Source organism: Artemia franciscana, chromosome 4 (genome assembly GCF_032884065.1).
Source record: "Artemia franciscana chromosome 4, ASM3288406v1, whole genome shotgun sequence".
NCBI classification, from domain to species: domain Eukaryota; kingdom Metazoa; phylum Arthropoda; class Branchiopoda; order Anostraca; family Artemiidae; genus Artemia; species Artemia franciscana.
This window is the reverse complement of record NC_088866.1, coordinates 29,046,228-29,068,368: the sequence shown is the minus strand read 5'-3', so window position 1 is coordinate 29,068,368 and position 22,141 is coordinate 29,046,228. Positions and strand designations below refer to the sequence as shown.

Below are 22,141 nucleotides of genomic sequence, written 5' to 3'. Positions count from 1 at the left end.
ATTCTAATGATGTGTCCCTGTGTCCCGGTCGTCATTTATATTCCCTGTGTCCCGGTCGTGATTTGTGTCCGGGTGTCCCAGTCTGTAATTTCTCTTTGAGGTTCCCGGTCGTCACTTATATTCCCTCTGTCTCGGTCGTCATTTGTGTCCCGGTCTGTGCAAAAATGACGACAACTAATTTCATGACGTCAGTCAACACAGAAACATGACGTCACCTGATCCACAGACAGACAGACAACTTATTTTTATATATATAGATATATATATATATATATCTATATATATAAAAATAAGTTGTCTGTCCGTTACGCTAGATTATATCTTCTATATATATAAAAGAAAACAAACTAGAATGTAAAAACTGGAAATTGCATAAATATTTCGAAATATTTTGACAATAGATAAAAGTAATTCGAAAAAGAAAAATGGTAAAAAACTAAAAAAAAACTAAGAGAAAAAACTAAAAAAAAAAATTAAAAATTAAAAAAAGAAAAAACCTAAAAAGAAAAAACGTAAAAAAATAAAAAAGATAAAAAACTAAAAAAAAACTAAAAAAGCTAAAAACTAAAAAAAGAAAAAACTAAAAAAAAAACTGGGAATTGCACAAATATTTCAATATATTTTGACAATAGATTAAAGTAATTCGAAAACCTTAAAACAGATACCCCAATCACTTTAAATTAATCAAGTATTCAATAATACAAAATGTAGTAGCAGTTACCGTAGTACATTGGCTTTGATACTCTCTTTCGAATTCGAAGGATGTGAGTTCAAGCCACTTTGCGGTAATCTACTGGACATCCAATTACTGCTGGAAATACAAACTCTGGTTCTTTATATATATATATATAATAAGCTAAAATAAAGGTAAAAACCAATATAAAACTAAAAAAAACTGAAAAAACTAAAAAAATGCAAAAACTACAAAAAAAACTAAAAACTAATAAAAACAGTAAAAAAGTTAAAAAACTAAAAAAACTAAAAAAACTAAAAAAAGGTAAAAAACTAAAAAAAATAAAAAATAAAAAAAAACTAAAAAAAAGGAAAAAACTGAAAAATAAGCTAAAATAAAGGTAAAAACCAATAAAAAACTAAAAAGAAAAAAAGGAAAAAACTAAAAAAAATTTTCATCTAAAAAACTAAAAAAAACTAAAAAAGGTAAAAACTAAAAGAACTAAAAAAGAAAAAAATAAATGACGACACAAAGAGAAAGCGACCAGGACAAAAGGAATGTTCGATTAGCAATCAACAAAGCACCGGGACACAGGGAGTATAAATGACGACCAGGACATAAGTAAAAAAAAAACTAACAAAACTAAAAAGAAGGTAAAAACTACAAAAAAACTAAAAAGAAAAAAACTAAAAAAAGGCAAAAACTACAAAAAAACTAAAAACTAATAAAAAAGCTAAAAAACTAGAAAAACTAAAAAAAGGCAAAAACTACTAAAAAAAAGGAAAAAAAAAACTGAAAAAACTAAAAAAAGGCAAAAACTACAAAAAAAACTAAAAACTAATAAAAAAAGTAAAAAAGCTAAAAAACTAAAAAAATAAAAAACTAAAAAAAGGTAAAAAACTAAAAAAAAATAAAAAATAAAAAAAAACTAAAAAAAAAGGAAAAAACTGAAAAATAAGCTAAAATAAAGGTAAAAACCAATAAAAAACTAAAAAGAAAAAAAGGAAAAAACTAAAAAAAAATTTCATCTAAAAAACTAAAAAAAAACTAAAAAAGGTAAAAACTAAAAGAACTAAAAAAGAAAAAAATAAATGACGACACTCAAAGAGAAAGCGACCAGGACAAAAGGAATGTTCGATTAGCAATCAACAAAGCACCGGGACACAGGGAGTATAAATGACGACCAGGACATAAGTAAAAAAAAAAAACTAACAAAACTAAAAAGAAGGTAAAAACTACAAAAAAACTAAAAAGAAAAAAAAACTAAAAACTAATAAAAAAACTAAAAAATCTAAAAATCTAAATAAACTAAAAAAGAAAAAAAAAGTAAAAAAATAAAGGAGAAAAACAAAACTAAACAGCGAATGTATATACAGACCGGGACACCGGGATACAAATGACGACCGGGACACAGGGAATATAAATGACGACCGGGACACAGGGACACAACTACAACGGGGACACCGGGGGAAACAGGGGGATATAAATGACGACCGGGACACCGGGACAGGGAATGGTCGATTAGCAATCAGCATCAACAAAGCTCAAGGGCAATCATTAGAATCATGAGGTATAGATCTGAATACAGATTGTTTTCCCATGGACCATTATATGTTGCATGTTCAAGAGTCGGTAAACCTGACAATCTATTTATATGCAAAGACAATGGGACAGCAAAGAATGTTGTATATTCGCAAGTTTTACGTAGTTAAAACCATATATATATATATATATATATATATATATATATATATATATATATATATATATATATATATATATATATATATATATATATATATATATATATATATATTCACAGGTGGGACATAGGGACACAACTACAATGGCGCGTAACTATTATGGCGCGTAACGACTTACGCGCGCGGGGGGGCTTGGGGGGGGCGCGAAGCGCCCCCACCAACTAGGTGTTGGGGTGGCGCGAAGCGCCACCCCAACAGCTAGTATATATATATATATATATATATATATATATATATATATATATATATATATATATATATATATATATATATATATATATATATATATATATATATATATATATATATATCTTCTATATATATAAAAATAAGTTGTTTGTCTGTCTGTCGACTGACGTCATGTCCGTGTGTTGACTGACGTCATGTTTGTCGACTGACGTCATTATAAGGATTGAGCTGTATGTCGTCATGAAGTTGTTCAAACCTGAACCTTGGCATTAGCATTAATACAAAAGAAGAAAAAACTAAAAAAGGTAAAAACTACAAAAAAACTAAAAAGAAAATATATATATATATTTATATATATCATCTTTTCCACAAAAATAATAATTTAGTGCTTCTGCTTAAAAACAGCAATCGAATTGATGCCTCCTGATACGCAACTATCAACAAAGTGGCAATCGTTGTGGTCGGTGATCAGTTCTTACCTCGAGATAATATTCTTTATAGGCGAAACAATCAGTTGACAAGAATTGCTTAAACTCATCGATGCTACGATGCCCTACAATATCCTGACGAATATAAATGACGCCCGGGACACTCAAATAGAAATCACAGACTGGGACACCGGGACACAAATGACGACGGGGATTCAACGTCAAGCACAGTAGCGTCACTCAACATCCAGGTCAAGAGCAGCATTTCAAAGTCAAGAACAGCTGAAAATAGACTAATAACAATGGGCAATAACTGCATTATTGCTAAGCATCATAGATCGATAATGGCAAAAACTATGGTCAATTTTGTACCAGTTAAGCTGTCAGGATCATGTATTTGGTCCCTGAATTCGGTTTTTGTCCCCGGGCCATAGTCCTTAAAGTAGGAGTGCAAAAAGTGCCGAAATATCAGAAAATTAAGTGGCAAAATAACGAAATCAAACAATTCGTGGTAACGAACTCTAAGTACGGAGCGACCTGGGTCAATGGTAACCGAAACTCTAAAAAACGGAATGTTGATACCAATCGATACATCAAAAAAATTGGATTTGATGATTTTAAATATATAAGTTTCATCAAGTTTAGTCCTAGATATCAAAAGTTACAAGCCTGAGAAAATTTGTCTTATTTTCGAAAAAAGTTGGAAACCACCCTGATTGTATTGACCCAGTGGTCCTAAAATCTCGCAAGAGGGTTCATTCGAAAGGAAACTAAAAGTTTGAGTTCCCTTTTTAGGTGATCACAAAACTGGATGGCAACAAGGCCCCCTCTCACGCTCATTTTTTCCCAAAGTCACCGGATCAAAATTTTTAGATGGCCATTTTGTTCAACATTGTCGAAATATCTAACAACTATGTCTTTGAGGAAGACTTAATCCCCAACAGTCTCCGAGGGAAGGGCTGCAAGTTATGTACTTTGCCCGTTGTTTACATATAGTATTGGTTATTGGGAAGTATACAGAAGTTTTAAGAGATTTTTTTTCCGATGGGGGAGGTGATTCGGTTACGTGGGAGGATCTTTCCATGGAAGAAATTTGCATGGGGAAGAATGTTTCTGTGAAAGGGAACTTGAATATCCCAGCATTATTTAAAAAACGATCAGAAATTGAATTTTATTAAAAACAAGTTTTTTCAGCTGAAAGTAAAGAGTAACATTAAAACTTTAGACGAACAGAAAATATTACATATATGAGGGGGTTCTTCCCCTCGTCAATGCCTCACAGTTTACGCTACAGTATTTATAGTAATTTCAAAAGAGCTGTTTATTCTAATTAAACGACCGTTGCGATTCAGGGGTCATTCATAAAGAATTGGAACAAAATCCGAACTTTAGCATAAAAAGCGAGGTATTGACGTGGGGGGGGGGCGAACTCCCTAATATCACATATATGAAGAACTTCACCCATTCGTCTATACCTCGCTCTTTACGTTAAAGTTCGAATTCTACAAACTAATGGTCGATTTAAGGAATAATTAGTTTCTGTTATTTTCTGGCCAATCCTAGCATTTAATTTTACCTTAAGCAGCTTCATAACTATGATTTTTATGTGATAATACACCACAGATATTGTATATGTTCGGCTTTGCTATATTGTTATACAAGAGCTAAGAGCTCATATGGCACTTGTGACGAGGTCGAAAGAGCCAAGAGCTCATATGGTATGAGCTCTAGCAAAATTCTAAGAATCAATAGATTGCTTTAAAAGGAAAGAAAGAGGCTTAATGCCGGTCCGGATTTAAAATAAGAGCTCTGAGTCACGGAGTCCTTCTAAATATCAAAATTCATTAAGATCCGATCTCCCACTCGTAAGTTAAAAATACCTCAATTTTTCAAATTTTCCCTCTCTCTTCAGCCCCCCCCCCCCCAGATGGTCGAATCGGGAAAAACGACTTCATCAAGTCAATTTGTGCAGCTCCCTGACACGCCTACCAATTTTCATCGTCCTAGCACGTCCAGAAGCACCAAACTCGCCAAAGCCCTGAACCCCACCGCCTAACTCCAACAAAGAGAGCGTATCATGTCCGGTTACGTCAATAATATATCTACAACCATTTATAAGCGTTTTCCGAGATTTCCGGTTTTCCCCTCCAACTCCCCCCAATGTCAAAAGATCCAGTCAGGATTTAAAATAAGAGCTCTGAGACAGGACATTCTTCCAAACCTCAAATTCCATTAAGATCTGATCACTCCTTCGCAAGTTAAAAATACCTAATTTTCAGAATTAACCCCCCCCCCCAACTCCCCCAAAGAGAGTGGATCCGTTCCATTTATGTCAATCACGTATCTAGGACTTCTGCTTATTTTTCCCACCAAGTTTCATCCCGATCCCTCCATTCTAAGCGTTTTCCAAGATTTTAGGCCCCCCCCAACTCCCCCCAATTTCAGCGGATCTGGTCGGGATTTAAAATATGAGCTCTGAGACATGATATCCTTCCAAACATAAAATTTCATTAAGATCCCATCACCCATTTGTAAGTTAAAAATACTTCCTTTTTCTGTTTTTTCCGAATTAAACGACCCCCCTCGCCCCCCCCCCCAGATGGTCAAATCGCGAAAAAGACTATTTCTATTTTAATCTATTCCGGTCCCTGTTACGCCTGCCAAATTTCATCGTCCTAGCTTACCTGGAAGTGCCTAAAGTAGCAAAACCGGGACAGACACCGACAGACCGACAGAATTTGCGATTGCTATATGTCACTGGGTTAATACCAAGTGCCATAATAATGAAAAAAGAAATCACCAATGCAACAGCACAAACAAGTAAAAAAAAAAGACAGAAGGAGAAAAGGAAGACTTTTCCAACATTAGTAATTAATATAGATCAGTGCTTGAATGAGGCCTTAACCCTATTCATCCATACAATTACATAGGTCAAACAGCATAGCCATACACAATCAACCATAAAGAATAATCCATGGACAGGCAGTCGTGTCGTAATACGTTTATAAGTTTTTTCCAACTGAAAGTAAGGAATAACATTACAAACATAAATTATTTATTATTTTTATTGTTTTGAAAAGTAGAGTTGTGACAAAGAGTCGAACTTTAGCGTAAATAGCGGGGCGCTGACGAGGGGCAGCCCCTTTCATATACAGAATAGTTTCTGTTCGTTTTAAGTTTTAATGTCACTCCTTACTTTCAGTTAAAAAAAAACTTGTTCTTTTTATTTAATTTTAAAAAGTGTTAACCACTTGAACCACACCAGCAATGCCAAGTCAATAAACATCAGAAAATAGTTCCTATAAACACTGTTACCCATGGTACAGTAGCCTCTTTAGTCTTTGAGCTTGATACATAAAAAATAAAGTATAATAAGATGACAATGATATCCAAGTCCTGGTTGAAAATATTCTGTTTTTCTTTAAATTTCCGAATGAATTTTGAGATGATGAGAAATTTTCAGTAGGCTTTAGTTAAAACGTCCAATAACTACGCATCGATGGATGATACCCCCCCCCCCCATATAATACTTAAGGCAAGGGCTGTCAGTTGTGCAATTAGCTCGTTATGCCGTTGGGGTTTTTTAAAGACGTTTAAATTTTGGACGACGTTTAAAATTCTTACGAAATTTCAGACATTGAGAGATAAATATCACTTCTCAGCCTTTTGGCTTAGATCGATTTGTAGCACCTATTCTTATTAGCTTAATATTTGATGGAGTCCCTACATGGGGTCCAGTACATTAAACTAATCTTTGAAAAACCAACTACGATTGCAAAAACTGGCGAACGCGAGTACAACTGCGATTACTCCTTACCGATCTTTTAGCTTATCTTTAAATTTTCTCTTAGCAAATAATTTGATATCAAACAGTTCGTGGTACCGAACTGTAGTAAGGAGCGATCCGGCTGAATAGTAACCGAAACCCTAAAAATAGAATTTTGATACCAATAGTTACATCAAAAGAATCGCAGTTTAATGCTTATTTTAAATATATAAGTTTCATAAAGATTAGTTTTACCTATCAAAAGTTACGAGCCTGAGAAAATTTGCCTCATTTTAGAACATAGAGGGAAACACCCCCTAAAAGTCATACAATTTTAACGAAAATCAAACCATCAGATTCAGCGTATCAGAGAACCCTATTTTGGACGTTTCAAGCTCCTATCAACAAAAATGTGGAATTTCGCATTTTTTTTTTTGCCAAAAGACAGATCACGGATGCGTGTTTATTTGTTTGTTTTTTTTTTTTTTCCCAGGGATGATCGTATCGACTCAGTAGTCCTGGAATGTCGTGAGAGGGCTCGTTCTAACGGAAATTAAAAGTTCTAGTGTCCTTTTTAAGTAACCAAAAAATGGTGGGCAACTAAGCCCCCTCCCACGCTCATTTTTTCCCAAAGTCACCAGCTCAAAATTCTGAGATAGCCATTTTATTCACCATAGTCGAAAAACCTAATAATTATGTCTTTGGAGAAGACTTACTCTTCCGCAGTTCCCATGGGAGGGGCTGGAATTTACAAAGTCTGATCTGTGTTTACATATTGTAATGGTTATTGGGAAGTTTACAGATGTTTTCAGGGGGATTTGTTTGGTTTGGGGGGGGAAGTTGGAGGGGGGTTACATGGGAGGATCTTTCCATGGAGGAATGTGTCGCGGGGGAAGAGAATTTCAATGAAGGGGGCGCAGCATTTTCTAGCATTATTTGAAAAAACAATGAAAAAATTAATATGAAAAGTTTTTTCAACTGAAAGTAAGGAGCAGAATTAAAACTTAAAACAAACAGAAATTATTCCGCATATGAGGGGTTTACCTCCTCATAATACCTCGCTCTTTACGCTAAAGTATTTTTTGTAATTTCAAATTATTTATTCTACGTCCTTTGTGATTCAGGGGTCATTCTTAAGAAATTGGGACAAAATTTAAGCTTTAGTGTAAAAAGCGAGGTATTGACGAGGGGGTGAACCCCCTCATATACGCAATAAAAACATACAAATATAGAAGTTCATTACGTAAGTTAATTAGTAAGTTACGTATATTTTTTACTAATGAAAACATTCATAAAAAATTAAAAGCTCTAGTTGCCTTTTTAAGTAATCAAAAATTGGAGGGCAAATAGGCCTCCTCCCTCGCTCCTTTTTTTCTCAAAATCTTTCGATTAAAACTATGAGAAAGCCATTTAGCCGAAAAAAATTAATACACAAATTTCCTTTTGATTATTTATGTGTGGAGAGCCAAGATCAAAACATACATTAATTCAAAAACGTCCAGAAACTAAATAAAAAAAACAAGCTTTTTTAACTGAAAGTAAGGAGCGACATTAAAACTTAAAACGAACCGAAATTACTCCGTGTATGAAAGGGGCTTATCCTCCTCAACGCCCCGCTCTTTGCGCTACAGTTTTTTACTGTTTTAAAAAGTAGAGTTAAGAGAAAGAGTCAAACTCTAGCGTAAAGAGCGGTGCGTTGAGGAGGAAAAGCTCCTTTCATATACGGAGTGATTTTTTTTTCGTTTTAAGTTTTAATATCGCTCCTTACTTTCAGTTAAAAAAAACTTTTTTTTATTTAATTAGGACCAAAAATTAACTTCTGATTAGAGCTGTCTTCCATTGCCCTATCTCGTCAGCCTTCAAACTTTTAGCTAAAATAAAATAAATTGTCAAAATAACTATAAATTGGCCAATAAATAACTATAAATAATTATGCTCAAGAGTAGGATTAACTCAAGAGTTAAAACTGTGATTAGCATTGACAAAAAGACTATCAACGCCATCTAACGTTTGACGATACTAGGAAGCTCTATCCAGAGTAGAAATAATAATCCATTTAGTGTAATCAGTAAAATTGGGGTAGTAAAAAGTGTCTGATCTCGAATCCGGACGGGAAATTAATTACAGAGCTTGAAAAACTTCAAAGCGTCACCTAACGCTAGATGCCACTATTATTTTTTTTTGTTGACACTAGTGCAAGTTCACACTTATAAGTTACCCATAATCTTTGGACAAAGGTTATAAATTGACCTATAAATGACTATGACTACCAACTGACTATAAATAAGGAAAACAATGAGTAATTTTAACAGCCTTATTTCCTGATTCAAAAACAACTTTACTCGTCAGAACAAACAAATTTTAATGCAGAATCCTGTATATAGTAAAATACCTCAATGAAACAGAAGGAAAACAGAAAGAGTTAAAACAAGTTCACTAACCCTCAATGAGTTCATATTCTTCCTCAGATGAAGGCGAACTACAAACCATTTGCTCGTCTCCTACAAATAGAGGAAAAGAGGGAATACAAAATAGAGAAAAAGAGGGAATAAAAGAGGGAATAGACGAAAATAAATATGAAAAGAAAATAAAAAGAGAAAACAGATAAACAAAAAAGACAAATCTGAAAACGCACGTCAAATAGAGAGCAAATGACACAAATATAAGAAAAAAAATACATTAGACATATTAAAAAGAATAGATACAAATTAATAAACATAAGAAAACAAAAGCTAGGTATTGGGGCAAAATAAGGGCTGAACAAAAATAGCTTACCCACAAAATTAAATTAGCAATTTAATTCTTATACCAAAGAGTACTACCAACTTATAAGAGTGGAAACTGGCGCTCGTTTCGAAAAAAACATCAACGCCCACTAAAGTTCGACCCACTTGGCAATTTTTCCAGCTCTGTAAACGTTTTCTGCCAGGAAATAAGATCACACTTATTACTACACTAATTTTACCAAGTACATAACTTAAATTAGCAATTCTTATTATTACACGTAAAAAATACCAAGTGTCCACAAATCCTAGATGGTGTTTAGGTTTTTTTGTCGCCACTAGTGCAAGTTAGTTGCTCTTATAAATTGCGTATTCTACAACAAGGGACTAATACAAAAAAAAAACGAGACAAAAAGGAGGAGTCAAAAGCCTGAAAAATAAGTAAGGGAAACCAGCAAATTACCCGTCATAGAACAAAAAACGAAGACAAGACAATTGCAAATGAAGGAAAAAGAAAGAAAAATATTAAAGAATGAGAGATAGAATCAAAAGGTTAACAGCTATAGAACAATAAATGAACAGAAAAGAGGACAAAGAGATGAAAATAAACGAGAAAAGAAAAAAAAGCTAACCATCACAAAACAAAGGATAAAGACACGTAAATTGTAAAAAAAATATGAGTACATACTGAGAGATGAGTAATGAAAAAGAAGAAATGAAAATCACAAACTACATTAAAACAAAGATGAACATCTATACCATAATCTACGATATCCACTTCTATAGCGTCTATATCGTCCAAAAATTTGTAAAAAAAAAACAATATTTTTAAACAAATATAAACCGAAAAGATAAAACAGTGTTATTTTTTCCTTTAAGCAGGGAAAATATAGCAATTGGCGAAAAAACTTCAATTAATTTCAATTAAGTTAAGTACCCTCTCTATAGCTGAAGTATAATGAATTTATAAGGATTAACCACTTAAAACTAGTAAATAAATAATACTTAGGGTTTGAAGTAATATATTAAAACCTGATTTTGTTAATATTTCTGAGTTTATTTGCTATTTAAAATTTTTTGTTTGAATACTAAAGGATTTATAATTATAAAAAAAAAATTAATTATTGTAAAATTAACATGCAAAACTTAAGCATGAGGAGGGTTGACAACCCCCTGCCTTCTGAAGACCAGAACATAATTTGCACTTCACTGAAAACAAGATACATTTAAATGTGTTCACTTTTTGACTTTAATGAATAATAAATGATTAAAACTTAAACAAGTAATTATCATTATATATTAAAATGACAATCCACGGTCATTTCTTTGTTGCTTTTATTTCCAGTACAACGCAAATTGTACTCTGATCTTGAGAAGGCATGGGGATTATTAGCCCTACTCATGCTAATTTTTGCTCGTTTTCAGTTTGAATCGCAATTCGCAATTTATCGTAATTTCTGGCCGTTTTGGGTTCTATTAATTTATTGATGGTCATCTGTGGTAGCTTTACGGTTGGAATGTTATTTGACTTTATTTCTGCTCATTTTTGGTTGAATGGAGCAATTTACTTTTCTTCGACAAACTTATTTTGTGGAAAAAAATTGTAATTAGTTTCTGCCCGTTTTTATTCACATTGTCTTTTTCATGGCAAAAAAAAAACACATCTTTTCGGGTTTTTTTTCTATAAGGATCCATAACTTGGTTTGCTGCTGCATGTTGAGGAAACTGTTTCAACAATTTTTAATCTTAACACAAATGGTATTCTTTTTTATTTATCTATTTCTATACCTACTCCTCAAATTGACCAAAAATAGAGCTTAATGTCATTCCCCCCACCAAATCTATGCTCCTTGGCAACCTGGTCACACTTCCACTCTTTTGATTTATCTAAATTGTGAGAGCAGAAGCAGTAATCGTAGTAACTCAAACAGTTTCAACTTAATACTCCCAGTTGCTCTTGATCAAACGTGGTAACGAACTGTAGTAAGGAGTGACCCGGCTCAATAGTAAACGAAACTTTAAAAAACAGAAATTTGATACTAATAGATACATCAAAAGAATGGTATTTTTATGCTGATTTTAAATATATAAGTTTCATCAAATTTGGTCTTACTCATCCAAAGTTACGAGCCTGAGAAAATTTTCCTTGTTTTGGAAGTAAAAGTTATTTACCGTTTTATAAAGTAGAATTGAGAAAAAGAGTCAAACTTTAGCGTAAAGAGCGGGACGTTGAAGAGGGAACAGCCCCTTTCAAACACGGAGAATTTTTCTGTTCGTTTTAAGTTTTAATGTCGCTCCTTACTTTCAGTTAAAAAAAAACTTATTTTTTTTATTTAATATATTGTTGAGGTGTCTTCTTGGTAACCATACACGCAGTGCCTTTTGTCCTAGTTTTGAAGAACATTTAGTTTTCAAGCACAATGGGCCAATTGCATAACTGTGGGAGGTTGACATGCCCAATATCCTTAGAAACATGTTTACTGGACTGTTCCACTATGCTTAACAAACTGTTTGTCTCAAAATTTTGACTGGATGTGTTTGTAAAATGAGTGAGGTTGCGAGGAGGGCTGCTTGCTGCTATACCTAGCTATTATAAAGCGGCGCTGCCTGTGATATTGCATATATGTGCTTTGAATACCTGCATGCATGCAGTTTTTTCGTTTAACTGAAACTAACCGTAAAATTTTCCTCAAGGCTTTAAATCAGCACCTTTAGCGTCATTAGTTGCAGTAACTGTAGAGGTAGTATTGGCAGTACACTCATAGTGCATTCTGGCTAGTTCAAAATCCACCACAACTTCCCCTCAAAGTTATAACTTAACAATGTAAGCCGTTCTTCAGATGTTTCTTCGTGACCTCTTTGAAAATCTACATGCTCAGTTTGTTTTGATTTAGTTCAAAATATTCCTAATATTCCTAAATATTCCTGGAACGCTTCACCTTAATGCTCATATCTTGCGTAGTCGCAATAATTGTAGTAGCAATAGTAGGAGTATGCGCATAACACCTTTGCTTTCTCCAGCATCCCTTCAACACTGGCTAAAAGTTTCAACCTAATACCACTAATCGTCCCTGAAGCATTTCTGATGTGTCCTCTTGACAACCTGTCTAGGCAGAGTGTGTTTCGACTTAGTTCCACACAGTTTCAATATTCCCCAAATTTTTGCCTTAATGCACTTAGTTTTAGTAGCAACAGTAGTAGTACCAACATTAATAGCAGTGGCAGTAGAATTAGCAGTAGTAGCTTTACCTTTAGTGGCAGTAGTAGTAGTAGGAATAATAGAAACAGTAGTAGTACTATGAGTAGAAGCAGTAGCATAAGGAAACAAATATTTCTGCCGGAAGGTACTCTTCGCACGATATATTTTGCAATAATCTACCTTTATATATCATACAGATGTTAAGTTTGGAGCAGCAATTTTTATTTTAATTACAAGCGTGTGCAAATTCTACAAAATAAAGTAGCAAGAATAATTGGGAAGTACGTAAAAAATGTTAAAGACACCAGCGCATACTTTAATTTTCTAGGGATACTCAATGTTGGACATATAAGGAACAATCAGGTGGCGGTGTTTGTGTTTAATTATATGCACAATCTAGTCCCGGAGACTTTTAATGAGTTTTACCGCTTTAGAAGTCCTGCTCATGAGCATGATACAAGAAGATGTGATAACTTGGTTGTGGATATTCAAAATAGAGTAAGATATGGTTTTACTTTGAAGTATCTTGGCCCTTCTGTATGGAATTTACTTCCTGTGAGTGTTAGGGAGGCTGAGCACTTCCCATAGTTTAAAAAAAAGATTAAAAGAGAATTTGTTGGGAAATTAGTTGTTTTTTTGGGGGGGCGGGGGGGCATTGGAGTGGGTTATAAAGCTGTAGGGAGGACCGGGTTGAAGAGGCTGGGGTGGAGGAAGTTGTGTTTGGATGAGGGTTGTTGCCCTGGGGGCGTTTGAGAGAAGGTGATTGTCTTTTTTCTTTTTTCATTTCATTATAATTTTAATTAGTGTAGGATGCTTCTAGGAGCATTTATGTAGGTTTGTTTATTGTTCTTTTTAATTTAGGATGTCTTTAGGAATGTTTATGTAGTTAATCGCTACACGTTAGAAAATTTAAATTTTTCCCTAGCGTAGTAATTTATATCTGTAATAGTTTATATTTTTGTTTATTATATAAATAAAAGGCAAAAATCAAGTTAAATCCCACAGATCCATCTGCGCTTCCCACAGGTCCAAAATCCCCCCTCCTCCTAAGTTCTGAAAACCCCGTGACAAATTGACATCTGTCGCCTCAACATTATTTTTCCCTCATTTTAAAGACACGCAGCGCTATTTTCCCATACCATGCCGCTGCATAGCGAAAGTAAGGCCATATCAAGTAGGAGATCAAAAAGGATGCATATAAGTCTGAAATATGGACCCGACTGATGTCTTGTCTGCGATATTGCATTAAAAGATGATTCTCATGCCATTCTTTGTGATGGGTGTGGCAAGTGGATATGTATCGAGTGTCTAGACATGCCTGAACCTGAATATCTGCTTATCACGAAAATCTCCCGACGTGTAGATATTTGTATCAAGTGCCCAGCTTGTATATACCCATCAACATCAGTTAACACTCAAATTCCGTACAAGCTACAATAAATAGCATGAAGAATGACATCATTGACAAAATCCCATCTCAAGCGGTCGTTCAGGAAATTGTTCACTCATCTTTAAAAACGTTGGAAATATCACTAAAAGCTGAGATCTCACAAACTATCGACGAGATTAAATCACAAGTATCGGCCCTAAAAACCCGGGTATCCGAAAAATGCTCGCTCCCTAAAATGCGGTCCGAAGTCCAGACGGTAGTTCTTCAAGAGACAACAAGCATCAAAGCCGATCTTACTCAGCATCTTGATAGCGAGATCCTGCAGCTTTTTTCCTAAGAAAGGGACAGGTGACGTAGAACCCTTAATATAGTTGCTGATGGAGTCCTTCCAAAACCCAATAACCAGCTATTCATCAAGTCTTATCTTGATCAAATGTATAAGCTCATAGACGTTCATATGAATAATGTGCAAAAGACTTCCGATCGCTACTAACTTTCTGCCATCTACACGCCCTCCTCCTGTCCTTTTTACTGTCCCAAGTCTGGACATCAAAAGGTCAATCATCAACCGCTCCCGCGAGCTCCGCAAGGATATACAATTTCATGGTGATGCATCCAAGACAGAGAAACAGGATAAAAGCCTTAGTTGAAGAACTGAAAAGAAGAACAAGCTCAGGTGCGCCTAACCTCATGATATTCAAGGGCCAAATCGGTCCAAAAAAGGAGGCTGCTCATCACGGTTGGAAGGCCCAACCCAGGCCCCCTCCAGAACAATCCGCGATGAAGATTGGTAAGCTTCATCCAATTCTTCTGCAAACGTTTCTCATGTCCATCTAAGTGTTTTTTCTGCTGATGATAATTCAAATGTTCTATCTAATAATTTGTTCGTGTCATGTCAGAGTTCCGCATATTCAAGTTTTGCAAGTGCCATATCTGAAGTTACCTCTGAGTCTCAACAGCCAAATTTCCCGAGTCAAAAGGCCCCTTCTAAAACTACTTTCTGTGTTCTTTCAATCAATGTTGACTGTCTGAGAAATAAGCTTCTTGAATCCGAGGTTCGTCTTAAGGAAGAAGCAGCAGATGTAGAGGGTTAAGTTGAACTGCTACCGAAACATAGTGTATTTGCGGTTACTGAAACGTCACTACAGATCTGGGATATGAGCTATTTAGCAACTTGGAGCACTCAAATTGTCGAAGAGGAGTTGGTGTTTATGTAAGAGACAGTATCCAGGTTAGTGATGTAAATCCTTCAAGGCTTGATATATCTTTGATTGAAAGTGTATGGCTTGATATCTCCATTGCTAATAAAAAATTGCGTCTTGGGTGCATCTATCGAAGTCCAAGTGCTCCTTCCCTTGAAGACCGTGAAGAGACTCACCTTTTTTATCTTGCCTATCAAACAATTTTCTTCATCAGACTATTGATAAGTCTACACGCCATAGAGCTGATCAGGATCGCTCGCTGTTAGACCTCGTCATATTGCATGATCCTGATTCCCTCATTCGTAATGATTATTTACCACCAATTGCTAGTGCCGACCAGCTAGTTATTTTGTCTTTGTTGTCCCTAAATAGTCGTCCTCAACCTCAATTTCGTCCTCAGACTTTAACCAGCTATGAGACAATACAGCAGGAACTTTCATCTGCAAACTGGTCAATGCTTATCACCGGTGACATCAATGAGTCTTGGTTAAATTTAAAAAAAAACTCTCCTTGCTCTTGAAAAGAAACACTCAGGGTTATTTTTAGAAAACAACCTAAAACACTTCCCTTCCTCACTAAGGAAGTTATGAAGCTGATTAACCAGAAATCTAGAGCTAGGAAAAGGTATATGAAGAAGAGGAACAAGGAGACCCTGTCAATTCACAAGGCAGCACGGAATCGTGTAACAGATTCTGTAAAAAAAAAAAAAAAAAAAAAAACTGGAATCTGCTTACGAGGAAAAATTAGCTTCTGACATCAAGTTAAGCCCAAAATCTTTCTTGAGACATGTCTCTGCTAAAAACTCAAATCATCGTACTATTCCTGACCTTGTTGACCACGGTGTACTACACTCATCTCCAATAGATAAGGCTGACCTTCTAAATGCACAATTCGCTTCTGTCTTCACCAAAAACTCAGGTACATCCTCACCAGATCCTCCATCGAATGAAGTGCTTTTTCCTACGCCTGATCTGTCAGTAAGTGAAAGTAATGGTTTTCAATACCCTTGGGAAGCTTGATGTAAATAATCAAAGGGACCAGAGGGTGTTCATCCACGTCTTCTTAATAGGCGTCAAGAAGCTCTCAGCTACCCACCTGTGCCATGCTGTTCAGGTTATCTCATCAAAATGGGGAGCTACCACATGATTGAAAAACACCTAATATAACCCTGATCCATAAAAAGGGACAATGAGACTTTGAAGAAAATTACCGTCCAATAAGCATCACTTCTGCAGTTGTTAAGGTCCTTGAGAGGTTTGTTAACAAAGCTCTAATTAAACATCTTGAGGTCAATAATATCCTCTCCCTATCACAACACGTATTCAGATCTGGTAGATCTGTGGAGACTAACCTCATCCAAACATATAAATTAGTGAATACGCTGCTTGATAAGGGTCAAAGCACTCAACAAGGTTTGTCATGAATTCCTCATTATGAAACTGAAGGCTGCAGGTGTCAATGAAGGTGTTGTACAGTGGATTAAGGGCTTCCTCTCTGAAATATCACAGAGTGTCAGAGCTTTTTATTCACAAGGAACTGAATAACATGCCAAGTTATTCATTTTGGCAAGAACAACATGCATCATAAGTGTTTCCTTCAAGACAACTTCCTTTCTGCTATTTCCGATGAAAGAGATCTTGGGGTTATTGTTGATCACCAATTAAAGTTTAGCAGCCATGCTAATTCTGTTTCATCTTCTGCAAATAAATCCCTCGGTATCACATAAAGAACCATCTCCAGCCGACACCCAAGAGTTTTTATGAAGTTATATAAGGCACTTGTACGACCACGGCTGGAGGTCGGAATGTAATTGGCAGCCCCAGTTTTTCAAAAAAGATAAGAAGTTGCTTGAGGATGTCCAGCGTCATGCCACTAAGATGGTTAGCAGCATGAATAAATTTCCATTCGAAGAAAGACTATGTCGTTTGAAGCTGCCGACACTGACATACCGAAGGCAAAGGGGTGATATGATTTTAATTCAAGGTAAAACATAGTTACAAAATGATTAAATAAAACTTTGGGAGACAGGCATAATATAAATATATATAAAGTGAGTAAATCAGTGGCAAAATTGTAAAATCTTGTGATTCTGGGGGGAGGAGGTGAGGCCTTTCTCGCGTTTGTATTGTCTCCCGAGAATATTGATCATTACTATTTAGCACTATATCAGTAGGAACGAAAGCTTCGGTTTAAAATAGCATTAAACCAAAAAAAAAATAGTTTTTTTAACTGAAAGTAAGAAGCGGCATTAAAACTTAAAACGAACAGAAATTACTCCGTATATGAAATGGGTTGTCCCCTCCGCAATCCCTCGCTCTTTATGCTACAGTTTTTAATTGTTTTCAAGAGTAGAATTGTGGTAAAGAGTCAAACTTTAGCGTAAAAAGCGAGGGACTGCGGAGAGGACAACTTATTTTCATATACGGAGTAATTTCTGTTCGTTTTAAGTTTTAATGTCGATCCTTATTTTCAGTTAAAAAAACTACTTTTTTTTGTTTAATTTCTGAACGTTTTTGAACTAATGCATGTTTGATTTTGGCTCTCCGCACATAAATTATTAAAATTAAATTTGCATATTAATTCTTTTTTTGCTAAATGGCTTTCTCTTATTTTGATCAGACGATTTTGAGAAATAAGGGGTGGGGAAGGAGGCCTAGTTGCCCTCCAATTTTTCGGTTGCTAACGAAAGTTTTTATTAGTAAAAAATATACGTAACTTAAGAATTAACTTACGTAACAAACTTTTATATTCTTATAATTTTATTATATGAGGGGGTTTGTCCCCTCGTAAATACCTCGCTCTTTACACTAAATCTGAAGTTTTGTCCCAACTCTTTAAGAATGATCCCTGAATCAGAAAGGCCGTAGAATAAATAGTTAAAATTACTAAAAATACTTTAGCATAAAGAGCGGGGTATCTATCTTCTCCTAAATACATCGCTCTTATTGCTAAAGTATTTTTAGAACCCCTCATATGCGTAATAATCTCTGTTCGTTTTAAGTTTTAATGCTACTCCTTACTTTCAATTGAAAAAACTTTTTCATGTTTATTTTTTCATTTTTTTATAGTAATGCTAGAAAATCCCGCTCCCTTTTCATTGAATTTCTCTTCTCCCATGACATATTTTTCCAAGGAAAAATCCTCCCACATATCCCCCTCCCCTCAACCCCACCTCCAAACCAAAAAATCCCCCTGAAAACGTCTGTACACTTCCCAATAACCATTACTGTATGTAAACATAGGTCAAAGTTTGTAACTTGCAGCCCCTCCCCCAGGGACTGTGGGGGAGTAATTCACCCCCAAAGACATACTTATAATGGTTTTCGACTATGTGGAACAAAATGGCTATCTCAAAATTTTGATCCGTTGACTTTGGGAAAAACATTAGCGTGAGAGGGGGCCTAGGTGCCCTCCAATTTTTTTGGTCAATTAAAAAGGGCACTAGAACTTTTCATTTCCGTTAGAATGAGCCCTCTTGCAACATTCTAGGACCACTTGGTCGATAGGGGAAAAAACACAAAAAACAAATAAACACGCACCCGTGATCTGTCTTCTGGCAAAAAATACAAAATTCCACATTTTTGTAGATAGGAGCTTGATATTTTTGCTATAGGGTTCTCTGATACGCTGAATACGATGATGTGATTTTCATAAGATTCTATGACTTTTAAGGGGGTGTTTTCCCCTGTTTTCCAAAATATGGCAAATTTTCTCAGGCTCGTAACTTTTGATGACAAAGACTAAATTTGATGAAACTTATATATTTAAAATCAGCATGAAAATTCGATTCTTTTGATGTATCTTTTAGCATCAAAATTCCGTTTTTTAGAGTTTCGTTTACTATTGAGCTGGGTCGCTCTTTACTACAGTTCATTACCACGAACTGTTTGATAATCAATAAGGGTAGCTGTCTTACCATCATGTGAGTATCATTTTAACTTACAAGTCACTTTATGACCTAATACTGTTTTGGTTAAAACTAGGTTGTTATGCCTACAAAATTGCAGAAGTCCGAGTCCTTGCGATTTTATTTTTCTATATCAAATTTACCTAAGGTAGGATACCATCTATCCGTATTCCTACCAACAAGGGCATTAAAATCCTCTAATAAAAATACCACATTTCAACATGTGACCCTGTCCATTTGTTCCTGAGGCTGTAAGTAACATTCATCTGAGTCACTACTATCTCCATCAGTCGGTTCTACAGGGGCATTAAATTTCTGGATGATACTTCACACTTGAATCCCCCTGTCCATTCCAAATTTTTTATTTTTGAATAATTTGCTAATGATAGTTGTGATGATTCTATATGATTATTATGTTTATAGATTTTTACGGTGGCCAAGTGTGAAAGGACATGTCTAAATGTAGAAGGTTATATTTAACGTAACATAAATTAACCAAATAGCATAGAATATTACGTGCTTAGTAGAGTGAAAGGTGCTTTAGTCTAATTCAAAAAATCTCTTACCCTGTGATTTAGAGTAGCTCTTAGCAGATACAGTACGACATGAAATATTTTCTCGTGTGTGGAGCCTATGTTGGGTAATCTCAAAAAGTGGACTGCTAATATCCTTTAACACCCGTTCTTCCAAAAAGACACATAGCGCCTTGAATTCTCTCTCGTCTTTGCAGAAGAAGCACTAAAAATATAGATCCCATTATACAGGATTGCTGCCACGGTAATAATGTACCGCATATGAATTTAGTTTTTATTTTAGCATAAGTTAGTGTGTATTTGGGGCGAATGATGTGTATTTTCAGTAAAATCTGGGTACCAGGAATTGGTTTGGGTGGGAAACCTGCTCCTTAGAAAATTTGGATTTTATTTATATAACCAGTTTTTATACAATACTAATGTAAACAAGATTAATTTTACAATAAACACATAAATTAATCTATTTTTCTGAAGTTTTACTAAGGCTTTTTGTTAAAAACAAATAGTTTTTGAAGTGATGTTTTAAACACAAGTGTCAAGAGCTTATATGATACTTGTGACGAGGTTGGAACCTAAAATTAGACTCGGTACTAGAGTTATCAATTTCATCGTCCTATTACGTCAAGAAGCACCCAAATTGCCAAAGCACAAGAAACCCCTCCAACTCCCCCAAACAGATCGGATCCGGTCTGCTTAAGTCAATTGCGTATCTATAACTTGTGCTTATTTTCGAACTCGCCGAAGCACCAGAAATCCCACCAAATCCCCCAAAAAGAGAGAATCCGGTCCGGTTATATCAATCACCTGTCTAGAACTTGTGCTCATTCTTCCCATAAAGTTTCATCCCGATCTCTCAACTCTAAGCGTTTTCCAAAATTTCCGATTTCCAAAATTTCCGTTTCCCCCCTCCACCCTTCTATGTCCCCAAATCCGATCCGAATTGAAAATGGAGCATCTGAGACATGGGATCTTTCTATTATTTATTTTTTTTATTTTATTTTTCACCCACACTTTACATAAAGTAAATATGTAAAAAATGACGAAGACCACACTGCTTTTCCATAATTCAACTACAGAAGAGAGAATAATTAGGACTTTTTTCCCAAGAAAGTGAACCAACAAAACCTATTTGAATATTTCGGCCCTATATCTAAGGGCCGTCTTCATCAAAGAAAATAATAAACAATAAAACACTTACAATAAAAGTTTTCGGTTAAAAATCCATTCTTTTTTTATTTTTAAAATAGCCTTGGCATCTTTACTTCTTAACGAAAAGTTCAGCCAAGATTGTGTGATAAAAGCTAACATTTTACAAGCTAAAAAGGTTCATTCATTTCACTAACTGTATTTATTAAAAATTGGAATAATTTCTTATTGCGATATTTGCCTTCTCTGCAGCTAATCTTGTAGTTCTTTTGAGATTGGACTTGTTTTTATTCGTTCCTATTTTTGTTTTATTTTGAATTAGATTATTTTCTATAATTAATTTTGTGTACATAGGGTTGAGTGTGTATTCACCCAAGTCTCTATTTAGGGATGTATTATTATTTAAGTTTCGTTTGATTTCGATTGCCTCGCGGACAGTTTGTTTGATTCCTAGGTCATTGCTAATTAGAATTGTTTCGTCAAATAGAACATAATGGTTTGGATTTTCAAAAATATGATTGCTTAAAGCTGAATCGAAAGATATGGAGTTATTTATAGATTTTAATGCTTTTTTAATACTTTCTTTGTGTTGCTGTAATCTTGTTCAAATACCATGTAGTTGTGGAAATTATTACGTTGGTCGAACCCACCAAAATTTAGGAAAAAATATACGTAAGCCTGAACAGTCCTTAAACTAAACGCTAAACACTGTAACAATATACTAGTTAGGCCGCGTCTTCAATCAGCAAAATTATTAATTATAGTAATCAGTAATCGTCGTGTGCATTTTCAGAAGAAAAAAGTGTTTTTAAATTTTCCAATTGTTATTTTTCCACCATATATGTATTATGTTTCTTCATCACCTTGTAACAGTGTTTTATTTCATTCAGGTAATTCACAGTAAATAGACTGACAGTAATTATCAGTGGTAGTGGTATTAAAAATGATTTTTAGGTAATATTAAACTTCGGTAATATTATAAATGTAATGTTAAACAGTGTTACAGAGGTTAACAAAGGTAATTAAGAGTATAACTGTTCCTGTTGAAGCTAAGTTAGTACAATGGTTTTTTAATTTTTGATTATTTTTGGTTTTTATTAATTTCTGCTTACAGAAAGCACATGACTCGTAGGGCTGGTGATATTTACCTGATTAAAATCAAACAATTTCACTAGAACTGAAAATAAAACTAAACAAGAAAAACAAAAGAAAAAGGAAAACA

At 34.8% G+C, this 22,141-nt stretch overlaps 1 protein-coding gene, 1 long non-coding RNA gene and 1 pseudogene across 2 annotated transcripts in view; 1 reads left to right on the top strand and 2 right to left on the bottom strand.

The window, feature by feature from the left end:
* LOC136026263 (cysteine protease ATG4A-like) overlaps positions 1–22,141 on the bottom strand; it is a 151,045-nt gene that overhangs the window by 25,272 nt on the left and 103,632 nt on the right. The gene's annotated exons all lie outside the window — the stretch shown is intronic.
* LOC136026717 (U2 spliceosomal RNA) lies at positions 6,704–6,821 on the top strand (annotated as a pseudogene).
* LOC136025645 (uncharacterized) lies at positions 9,165–20,158 on the bottom strand. Its single transcript, XR_010617131.1, has 2 exons — positions 19,807–20,158; positions 9,165–9,320 (listed from the first exon to the last, which is right to left on the bottom strand). It is a non-coding gene; the product is annotated as an uncharacterized LOC136025645 (long non-coding RNA).